This window comes from Notothenia rossii (genome assembly GCF_949606895.1).
Source record: "Notothenia rossii genome assembly, chromosome: 6".
Taxonomy (NCBI): Eukaryota; Metazoa; Chordata; class Actinopteri; order Perciformes; family Nototheniidae; genus Notothenia; species Notothenia rossii.
Genome location: NC_136909.1, coordinates 4,002,596 through 4,015,401, shown reverse-complemented (window position 1 = coordinate 4,015,401; position 12,806 = coordinate 4,002,596).

Below are 12,806 nucleotides of genomic sequence, written 5' to 3'. Positions count from 1 at the left end.
GCAGAATTTACCGCATAATCAGCAAAATGGCGCAGATTTTTAAAAGGCCGCATATTTATCAAAAGGCTGCATAATCCCCGCATTTTTCCACACAAAGTTGAGGAAAAAAAAAGTGAACTCCTCTTGACGTGACGTCATCAGCTCGCGCATCACAGAATGTAAACAACACTGTATAGAGTGAACGTGTGGAGCTCACACGATAGAGAAAACATCAAGATTAAAAAATCTAATCCATCTCATTTACCGACGAACATTTCTACTAAAGACCGGGCAAAAAGTGGGGGGAAACTAATCTGTACCCCGTGCAACTGTGTGTTGGAGCATAAGAGAAAATCGACGGTGACGACCCACTTTGATTCATTCAAACATTCGAAAATGCTTTCTGCTGCTGCGGACAAGAAAGCCAAAAAACTCACGTTCACCGAGGCATCAACCTCCAAAACCCTTTCGAGGGCTACAAGAAACGAAGTGAGTAGCCTACAAGATTGAAGCTGGTCAGATAACGAAGGAGTAAATGGTGTGTGTGTGTGTGTGTGTGTGTGTGTGTGTGTGTGTGTGTGTGTGTGTGTGTGTGTGTGTGTGTGTGTGTGTGTGTGTGTGTGTGTGTGTGTGTGTGTGTGTGTGTGTGTGTGTGTGTGTGTGTGTGTGTGTGTGTGTGTGTGTGTGTGTGTGTGTGTGTGTGTGTGTGTGTGTGTGTGTGTGTGTGTGTGTGTGTGTGTGAGAAATAGCCCAATTGCTTTTACAATAAATAAACATTGAAAGTGTTTAATTGAATAGTAAAGGGGTTTAACGTTAGTGGCAGGTTGTGTGAGAGAGAATAAATAAGAGAGCCCAATATTTAAAAAAATTGTTATTCTTTTTCCCCGCATATTTTGCTTTCGCAACTTCCTGCAATTTCACCGCATAAAATCACATAAAAACCCCACATGTTTAATCGCATAATCAAGGAATTTAGCCCGTGTTTTTCTGGAGGGTCTTAATGCCGTTACATGTAATACGTTACTCCCTAAGCCTGATTTCACCCACCTGCAACCGATTCGCTAATAATCACAAATGTTCATTTCTTTGACCCCTTGACTCGACAACTTTCTTGTTTAATGATCGTTACACCTCCTCAGGACCAAGTTCCCGTGTCCTGCCTTTCACCTGCTGATCACCCACTGCTCATTTAAGGTGGACTGACCTTTACAATGGACCAGCTAGTCTTAGTACCTCAATGCAAACGTTTTGTAAAGTGATGCTAGACCAAAAACGTGCTGTTTGGTTGTGTGCTCTCTGCAGGACGGTGTCTGTACTCAAAGATTGTTTATGAAATGAGAGTTTTACTCTGTTTTTGTTGTCCAAATGACGCCAACAGAGCGATACGTCTGATAAAAGCTGTATCTTTTTAAGCAATTCACTCCCTTTTTGTAACACAACATTTGCTTCATTATGGCAATCAATTTCTAAAAGAAATAATGAATGTATAGACTCTTCCACTTCCACTCTCACTTCGGGTGTCTCAGCATTTTTACATATGTTCTATTTCTATTTTCAAGGTCATTTCCCTGCAGCTATGTTCTGCCATGTGTCTCTCTGGTGTCACAACTGTCCACCAGAGAGCGCTGCAGCTCCTGAGATGTAACACTGATGCTGCAGAAAGCTTTCTTACTGCTGTTGAATACATTCCAGTAAGTTCAAACATATTATTAATGCCACTATTCAAAGAAGATCTGTTTTTTTTATGCCACCCGTTATGCCATTTGAAATCAACACAGTGCCCTCTTCTTAAGGAATGAATGTCCCACGTGCTGTTTCCCTTTTGTGGAGATTTTATTTTGTGCTTATCTTAAGAAGCTGTTTCATCTCAGTATATTATTCTTAAAAAACTGTGCAATGGTTTTTGTTAACATTTTGTCTAGAGAAAATAACTTGTACTCTTTGATGCTGAAATGTGCTTTGCCTTAGTTTCAAGAAAATTAAAGTTATAAAGAAACAAACAGTCTGTGTGACGGGCTTCTTCCCTCTTAGTCTTCTTCCCCATTTATAAATAGATATCACGTCCACTTCATGACATCTACTGAACAATTTCATAACAGCTGTTTATATCCTAATGCAGTGGTGGTAGATAGTAACTAAGTACATTTACTCAGTTACTGAAACATTTTTAGGTCATTTACCTAAAAAGTATTTACTTTTCCTGCTACTTTATAATCAAATAGTTGTTCATGTATAATTATAGAGCTTTATTGGTCTCTATGAGAAATGTACAAGCTACCCGGCAGTATATAAAGGTACACTTGCTTCCTATTTATCAGAGGCAACATTTGAGCATTAAAGGATTATGATTTATAATTGTAAAGTATAACATAAGTTTTTCTGACACTTTTACTTTTACAAATATAAGTATCATTTGACGACTTAAGGACAAAGTATTCAGCACTTTAACTTAAATAAAAATAGTAATACCACAGTGTGTAGAAATGATCAACACAATACAAATAAGTCCAGCATTTCAATGTGATAACCACATGAATCCATCACTGATTATAATCAAAACGTATCATATATATTATTTTGAAATGGGTCGATCTGCATATTGAATACTTTTACTTTTGGAACTTTAACTATATTTTGATGATAATTGTCGTGGATATTTTAAACTCATCAATACTGTAAAGATGCACAATGAGAGTAATCAATAATAAACTGGTGAAAGCAAACAGCGTTGTCTTGTTGGTTATTTATTTGAAGCTTCAAAGGCAAAGGTCTCAGAGTATAGGATAGTCTGCAAGAGTGTGCGCAATAGTCACAGAATAGCAAAGCTTATATACAAGATAGGGCGGGTGCACTGGTTTGTGTAGCTAGGCGGAACGCCTCAGAAATCTGCTTTCACACGATGTCTCATATCGCTATTAGACACCTGTGTCCTTGAGCTGTAGCAAGTATAACGGTTATCGGAATATGGAAGTTCAAACTTTGTGTGAAGAGGAGTAGTTTCAACATAGTCTGCCAAATCAGCTCTGTGGCCTTGAAGCGCTTAAGAATAATAACCCTCATTAGAGTATGCAGAGAAAACAGCATATATCAAGAAATGGTACAGTAGTGTTAGATAGTGCTTTTAGAAGCATTTGGTTTTTACCATATAAGGTAACATAAGAAATTGCCACTACATAATACTTTTGTACTTTTACTTCAGTAACATCTTGAATGCAGCACTTTTACTGTAGCAGAGTATTCCTACACACTGGTACTTACTTACTCAAGTACAAGGTCTGAGTACTTTTACTTCTACTTTTACTCAAGTACAAGATCTGAGTACTTTTACTTCTACTTTTACTCAAGTACAAGATCAGAGTACTTATTCAACCTCTGCAGCTTACAATAAGTCAATCAACCACGAGGATGCAAACTCCAAACAGCACGAATCCTGCAAGAACATTAGCTTCAGATATGCCAAACATTTCGAATTGCTATACAGATATTTGATTTGTGTACCTGCGACCTGTTTAGCTTAATGATGTTTATTTATTTTCCCTTTTTCCTTTATGAGTATTTTCTTTTAATAGTTTTTTTGGAAAGAGTGGTTTTATTATTTATCCAGTAGTAGGCGGTAAGGCAACGTCCGGATGCCAATCGTTCTTAAAACCAAAAAGAAGAAATCCTTCCCGCTTTTATTTTGACGTCCTCAAACCGCACCGGAAGTGACGTTCCTTGCCAGCAGCCGGTTGGTTAGGATCGAGGAGGACGGACTGGAAGAAGGAAGTGTAGTCGGAGACACGTTGCAGAAAGCTCAGAGAGAATCGGAAAACTCGAAAACATACAGAAACTGTAGCATTGGAATGTTATTTTGGCGGATTCTCATAAACTGTACATTGACTGTATCATCATGTCAACCAGCTCAGATGGTAGCCAAAGAAACAATATGGAATGGAAGGCATCCAAAGCCGCAAAAAAGAAAAGGGCTTTGAGAGCTCAACAAGAGCGCAAAGTTGGTCGGGTGAAGTAGACAAGGCTAGCCTAAACAAAAAATTAAAAGTCAGTCAAAATGACAACCAAGCCACTTTGAATAAAGAACTAGAACATGAGTGGAAAGTTGTAATATAATTAAATTAGGATGGTGGGCATTACCACCCGATTAAACAGACAAAATCTATAGAGAGAGAAATTGGTAAAAAATCTAATTCGCCAAGTTTTTGAGCAACAAACGAGTTTTGATACAAGCAGCAGCAAGAAAAAAATACTTTAAATGACGTCACTCATTGGGGAAAAAATGAAGGCCCATATCTCAGGAGCAATGGCAATTTTGAGAGTCATATCCGGAGTGCCATTAAATATGTCTATGGATGATGTTAAAAAGGAGATTAAAGGAGGAAAAGTAATTGAGGCCAACAGACTTATGAGCAAACTAAATGGTACATTGAAGGAAACACTTTCAGTAGTTATTCAATTTGAGAAAACAATACCGAAGTCTGTGCAAATAGATTGCCAAAGTGACGCGTCCTAAAACCCGGAAATAAACTCCTTCTGGTTCCTTCGAGAAAAAGTAATGCAATTTCTCCATAGGATTTGGGAAAATAGCTTGAAATAAGGTCTGTGGTTGACACAAATTGAAGAGACGGATCATGTTTTGTTCAGCCGGATAATATCCACATGTCTACCCTACTTTTATAATGTCCCTCCATCTTCTCCCGCTTATCCGTGGTCGGGTCGCGGAGGTAGCAGTTCAAGCACAGAGCCCCAAACTTTCTTTTCCCTGGCCACATCAACCAGCTCTGACTGGGGGGTCCCAAGGCGCTCCCAGGCCAGTGAAGAGATATAATCCGTCCACCTGGTTCTAGGTCTACTCCTTGGTCTCTTCCCAGCTGGACGTGCCTGGAACACCTCCCTAGGGAGGCGCCCAGGTGGCATCCTAACTAGGTGCCCGAACCACCTCAACTGGCTCCTTTCGACGCGAAGGAGGAGCGGTTCAACTCCGAGTCCCTCCCAGATGACCGAACTTCTCACCTTATCCCTAAGGGAGACACCAGCCACCCTGCGGAGAAAACCCATCTCGGCCGCTTGTACCCACGATCTCGTTCTTTCGGTCATGACCCATCCTTCATGACCATAGGTGAGGGTAGGAACAAAAATGGCCCGGTAGACAGAGAGCTTTGCCTTCTGGCTCAGCTCCCTTTTCGTCACAACGGTGCGGTAAAGCGACTGCAGTACCGCTCCCGCTGCTCCGATCCTCCGGGCCATCGCACGCTCCATTGTTCCCTCACTCGAGAACAAGACCCCGAGATACTTGAACTCATTCACTTGGGGTAAGGACTCATTCCTTACTTGGAGTGGACAGTCCATTGGTTTCCTAGTGAGAACCATGGCCTCAGATTTGGAGGTGCTGATCCTCATCCCAGCCGCTTCACACTCGGTTGCGAAACGATCCAGTGAGTGCTGAAGGTCGCAGACCGATGAAGCCATCAGAACCACATCATCTGCAAAAAGCAGTGGTGTAATCCTTAGTCCACCGAACTGCAGACCCCCTCCCTCACGACTACGCCTCGAAATCCTATCCATGTACAGTATATTACAAACAGGATTGGTGACAAAGCGCAGCCCTGAGGCCAACCCTCACCGGAAATGGGTCCGACTTACTGCCGAGGACCCGGACACAGCTCTCGCTTTGGGAGTACAGAGATTGGATGGCCCTGAGTAGAGACCCCCTCACCCCATACTCCCGCAGCACCTCCCACAGTAACTCCCTGGGAACCCGGTCATACGCCTTCTCCAAGTCTACAAAACACATGTAGACCGGATAAGCGTACTCCCAGGCCCCCTCCAGGATCCTTGCTAGAGTAAAAAGCTGATCCGTCGTTCCACGATCAGGACGGAATCCGCATTGTTCCTCCTCAATCTGAGGTTCGACAATCGGCCTGACCCCCTTTCGAGTACCTTAGAGTAAACTTTTTTTTTTAATAATGTTCGAATCATAAATCTATTGATTAGATTTATGATTCGAAAAGACGGGTGGTGCCGTGATGGAATGATGAATGTAGCAGAGCTATTAAAGAGGGAAACAAGGCATTTAGGTCTTTAAAGAAAAACTTGTCACAAGACAATATTACGGATTATCAAAGAAAAAGGGCAGTAGCCCGTAAAACAATAAAATACACAAAGAAGACGTCATGGAGAGAGTTTTGTTCCATCATTGGAAGAGGAGTAAAGTTAGGGGATGTATGGTCTACGTTTAAACGGATGAATGGGGAAAGGAAGTCTGTTAAAATTCCCGCTTTGATTGAAGGGGATAAAGTGGCAGTCTCAAATGAAGAGAAGGCAGAATGTTTAGGTAGGGCATTTGCTGCGTTGCATAGTGGGGAACACCTTGATGACAAACATAGACAGCAAAAAGAGTGTGTATTAAGAGAAAATGAAAATGTGAGGGAAAAGAGACGGGATGATAATTCAGCTCTTGATGTAGACTTTTCCATAGCAGAACTTAAATTAGCTTTACAAGGTACAGGATACTCAGCACCAGGACAAGACCATCACAACATCACACTTGTGTAAATGGATGGAGAAGATGATAGTGCATAGACTATCACACGTCTTAGAACAAAGAGGGTTATTGAGTGGTTTTCGTAAAGGAAGATCCACAATAGATGCTTTGGTTAGAGTAAGCCTAACAATCAACATCAGCACCTCTGTTGTTTCCCCGACTCAGACTGCAAGGAATCTGGGTGTGGTCCTAGATAACAAACTGTCCTTCACTGCAAACATCGCTGCTACGACCCGCTGCTGCAGATACACGCTTTACAACATCAGGAGGATACGTCCCCTCCTGACCCAGAAAGAGACACAGATTCTGGTCCAGGCTCTCGTCATCTCACGCCTAGACTACTGCAACTCCCTCCTGGCTGGTCTACCTGCATGTGCCATCCGACCTCTGCAGCTCATCCAGAATGCAGCGGCTCGTCTGGTCTTCAACCTTCCCAAATTCTCCCACACCACACCGCTCCTCCGCTCCCTTCACTGGCTTCCAGTAACTGCTAGAATCCACTTCAAGACACTGGTACTTGCGTACCATGCTGCGAATGGATCTGACCCTTCCTACATCCAGGACATGGTTAAACCGTACACCCCAGCACGTGCACTCCGCTCTGCATCAGCCAAACAGCTCGCTGCACCCGCACTGCGAGGGGGACCCAAGTTCCCGTCAGCAAAAACTCGTGGGTTTGCTATCCTGGCTCCAAAATGGTGGAATGAGCTCCCCATTGAAATCAGGACAGCAGAAAGCCTACACATCTTCCGACGCAAACTGAAAACTCATCTCTTTAGACTCCACTTCCAGAGATAGAATTACTAACAAAGCACTTATATACTAATAAAGGGCTGGCTTTCTAAAGCCAGTTGAGTAGCACTTGAAATGTTTGGCTCTATGAAACCTGATGTACTTATATGATTCCGTTTTCTTAAAGGTTGTATCTTCCTGGTCGAATGCACTTATTGTAAGTCGCTTTGGATAAAAGCGTCAGCTAAATGCAATGGAATGTAATGTAATGTAAAGTAAGCAACGAGGTGGAAAAGAAAGTGAAAATGAAAGAGGTTATGGCAATAGTATATTTTGATATTGAAAAGGCTTACGACTCTATGTGGAGGGATGGGTTACTCATCAAATTAAGTGAAAAGGGTGTTGGAGGGAGAATGTATAACTGGATCATGGCTTTTTTATCAGACATGAAATTCAGAGTTCAAGTAGGGGCAGAGGTTTCGAAAGAGTTCAATATAGAAAATGGTATTCCCCAAGTGAGTTCAATCAGCCCGATATTATTTAACATTATGATAAATTACATATTCAGTCATTTGGACGGATGCATAAAATCTGCGCTGTATGCAGATGACGGGGCCATATGGATAAGGGGAAGAAATGTTCCATATGTGTTTGAGAAGATAGGCAAAGCTATAAAGAAAGTGGAGAAGTGGTCATACAACTGGGGTTTCAAGCTGTCAGCAAGCAAATCTTGCTACATGACATTTACAAATAAATGCAAGATGGAGACTGAGAAGCTTACATTATGGAAAGCCGATGAATGAGGTCAATGAATTTAAATATCTGGGGCTATGGTTAAATAGTAAATGTACATGGAAAACTCATATTAAACATTTGTAAACAAAATCTCCAAAAGTTCTGAACCTATTAAGAGTGGTGGCTGGATGTGACTGGGGGGCAGACAAACAGGCATTCGTTGACATCTATAGGGCAATTATGAGGACAACACTGGATTACGGGTGTTTAATATATGCAGCAGCAGCACAAACGTCATCACTAAAAATGGATAGATTACAATATAAAGCGTTACGGTTGTGTATAGGTGCAATTAAGTCAACCCCTATTAATGCAATACTAGTTGAAGCAGGAGAGACTCCATTGGGGCTAAGAAGAGAGAAAATTGCTCTTGCTTATTGGGTCAGGTTAAAAGGAAGTGGGGAAGAAAATATCACAAACAAAACACTACAGGATTGCTAGGAATATTCCAAGTTTCAGGGGCGTGGGTTTGGATGGACAAGTAAAGGAAAAATAAGGACATATGGCATGCATGATTCAGAGTTCTCACCATCAAATCCATGCAGTAGTGTACCCCCATGGCTTTTTCCAATAGTAAATATTGTAGAAAAGAAAAGAGAGTGGCAAATAAATGAAGTAGGATTCAAAACAAGTTTGTACCTCAGGAATAATTATCACAATTACCTCAAAATATACACAGATGGTACTAAGAACAAGGAAGAGTGTGTTGGAGTTGGTATATACATCCCAGGCTGTAAACTATCAATCTCAAAAAGAGCGTCTGATCAATTATCAGTGTACACAGCAGAAAAGCTGGCAGTAATAATAGGATTACAGTGAGTTGAAGAGGTCAGACCAGATAGGGTGGTGATATGCACAGATTCATTGTCCATATTAAAAAGCATACAGTCAACAACAACTGTCAGAAGACTTTCTCATATAACTTAATCATAGCCTGTTAAGACTTCACAGAGGCGGTATAGATCTGCAGTTCTGCTGGATGCCTGCACATGAGGGGGTGAAAGGGAACGAGTGTGCTGATAAATGAGCAAAAAGTGTACTACAAAAGGAAATAACATTACCAGTTCAACTTGGAAAAGGAGAAGGAAAAGCAGTAATTAAGAAAAAAGGGATGGAGATCTGGCAGAAAAGGTGGGAGAAAGACCAGAAAGGCAAAGAGTATCATAAAGTTCAAAAGACAATTACAATGATTATTTATAAAGAAAGAAACAGAAGGGAGGAAATCATGATAGCTAGACTCAGACTAAATCACACAGCATTGAATAGTACTCTGTGTGTCATGGGGAAAAGTGAAAAGTGTAGGAACTGTGGAGTTAAAGAAAATGTAGATCATATCTTATTACATTGTGACATCTATAAAGCTGAAAGAGAAAAACTAAAGGATAAAGTTATAGAGGCAGAGAGGGAGTGGAATGTGATTGGTGTTTTGGGGACAGAAGGAGAGGGAGTAAGAGCTACCAGAAAGGCATAATGTAACAGTAGGATGATTGTTTTGTTTTGTTTTATTTATTTTATGGTTTCTTATTTTTATTTTCGCTATTTTGTTTTATTAGAGATGGAATGACATGATAATACACACTGAATATGGAAAATGTGATGCAAAGGTTGAATGTTGTAACTGCGGAGGAGATCACAGTGCTGCGTTTGGAGGATGTGAAGTGCAGAGAGAGGCCAGAGAGGTGCAGAGAGTCAAGATTACAAACAAAGTTTCATACGCAGAAGCAGTAAAGAAAGTAAGGGGAACAGTAACAATCAATAAGACCCCTAGTGGAATGGAGCAGAGCATTACAATACAAATGGCAGGAACACACCAAAAAGTAATCTTCAAATCCAACCCCACAGCGCCACCTAGAGTAAAGAGGATGATGATGTTCTAGGAGTGAAAAAGGTGAATTTTGTGGTATTCATATAGAAAAGTGAGATGATCAAAGCCATTGTGGAGGCAGCTGGAAAATTCCTTGACATGAAAGATATTAAAGCAGATCAGATACATGCAATGCTAACTATAAATGGAGAAAATCAGGATGAGGGTTGGATCCTTAATCATGGTGCTGCACATACTACAGTGGAACGCAAGAAGCCTCATAGCTAATGGTCAAGAATTCAAGAAATATATATATGAGCTAGAGGTGGTCCCTGAGGTAATATGCGTGCAAGAAAACCTGGTTACGACCTCAATTAGACTTTGTCATTCCAGGATTTAGCTGTATAAGGCATGATAGAGCTAATAATCAAAATGGTGGAGAGCGTGCCACGTTTCTCAAAGATGGTGTGGTATATAGGGAGGTGCAATCTCCTGATGATATAGACTGTATTATAGTGGAAATCTGCAAACCTAGAAAACAAGATAACATTAGGATAATCAATTTATACATAGCAGGCGAAGGAAGCTTGGTGTGTTGATTTCAATGCACACAACAGTCTATGGGGCAGCAACCATACAGACAGTAACGGAAATATAGTGGAAGAAATGCTGGAGGAAAGAACACTAGTATGCCTTAATGATGGACATGGCACAAGAGTAGATGTACACAGGGGGAAAGTCTCATGCCTGGATCTGACATTAGTGTCAAACTGTTTGGTTCATACATGCAAATGGTTTGTTTTGAATAACTCCACAGTATGAAGTGACCATTATCCAGTGCTTACTAAAATGAATATAATGTATATATGCAGGAAGGAGGTGTAATAACCAGGTGGTGCTTTGCTAAAGCTGATTGGGGGAAATTTAGGATATGGTGTGAGGAGTCGGTACACCTGCTAACATCAGAGGGAAGCATAGAGGTCATTACAAGCCAAATAACGCAACATATACTAAATGCAGCAGAGAACAGTATACCCAAAACAACAATCAAGGGTAGGAAGAAAGTGGTGCCATGGTGGAATGAGGAATGGAGCAGGGCTATTAAAGAGCGAAATAATGCATTTAGAGAATTAAAGAAAAACATGACACAAAATAATGTTATAGAGTATCAAAGGAAAAGGGCATCTGCTCGAAGGACAATTAAATATACAAAAAAGAGAACATGGAGAGAATTGTGTTCTACCATTGGCAGAGGAGTAACATTAGGTGAAGCCTGGTCCATGTTTAAGTAGATGAGTGGGAAAAGGAAATCCATTACAATTCCAGCTTTGGTTGATGGGGAGAGGCTGGCAGTGACAGATAAAGAGAAGGCAGATATGTTAGGAAGGACACTTGCAGCAGTACATAGTGGGGAGCATCTCAGTGATATCCATAGGCAGCAAACACAGCAGTTACTAGCAGAGAATGAAAACGTGAAGGAGAAGAGACGGGATCATAGGTCAGCTCTGGATGTGGAATTTACAATGTCAGAACTCATAATAGCCTTACAAGGTACAGGATATACAGTCCCAGGACAAGATCAGCTATGCTATGTTTAGACAGTTACCTATAGAAACTATGACTTCACAGAGGCGGTACAGATCTGCAGTTCTGCTGGGTACCTCCACATGAGGGGGTGGAAGGGAACGAGTGTGCTGAGAAATTAGCAAAAAGTGCACTATAAAAGGAAATAGCATTACCAGTTCAACTTGGAGAAGGAGAAGGAAAAGCAGTAATTAACAAAAAGGGATGGAGATCTGGCAGAAAAGGTGGGAGAAAGACCAGAAAGGCAAAAAGTATCATAAAGTTCAAAAGACAATTACAATTAATATTTATAAAGAAAGAAACAGAAGGGAGGAAATCATGATAGCTAGACTCAGACTAAATCACACAGCATTGAATGGTAGGGGAGAGTGGGGTATGTTGAGCCATTTTTTAGTTATGCTGTCCTCTAAGCAAGGATAAATGACACATAGTAAAAATGAAAACACACACCTATAATTCAGGATGTCTCCTAGCAATGGCAATGATAATAATTAATATTTGATCAAGGGCAGTGAAAATATTACTTCTTTAAAAAAAAAAGTCTTGTGGCTCAACTTGCCCCAGTGTAGGGGTAAGTTGATCCAGGTCAGGGGGTAAATTGAACCACGGTTCAAACCTGGGCATACCTGTTCAAACCTGGGCATACCTACAACAAATCTTAAAGGTAACTATAAATAATAAATAACAAACCAAATACAAGCTTAGTTTTTCAAATATTTTTAATATACATTTCGATTGAATTGATTTGCATTTTATTTAACATGTTAAAAGGAAAAGTAATCATACAAATGGTGATACAATTTCATACATCTTACCAATCAAACACAGGGTAAATTCAACTTTAAATGTAGCCTACAATAAGCTCTTATTATCAACTTGGCCTACTTTCATTAATTTCTCCATTGAAAAACTGGCTCAACTTACCCCAACGCCCATGGTTCACTTTACCCCATCGCCAACATTTTAGAAAAAATAGCCTAGCATTACAATTCAGAGTCATCTTTAGCTTAATGATTCACATGGTTTAATACACTGCCAACACATCAACATATACAATATATGTGTTTAAACCTGGATATTTTTTTTTTGACATGACAGCCGATATAGCTGACATCTAGAAAATGTATTTTGACAAGCAAAAAACGTTTTTTTGTAAAAATGAGTATCTCTCTTTCACAGGCAATGAGAAATGGGTGGAGCTTGCACAATTTCTGGTCACTTGATTACAACTATAAGGCGTTGCCTGGTTACAGGGGGTGGTTCAATTTACGCACTGGCTCAACTTACCCCCTTCTCCCCTACTCTGTATGTCATGGGGGAAAGTGACAGTGACAAGTGTGGGAACTGTGGAGTTAAAGAAGATGTAGATCATAT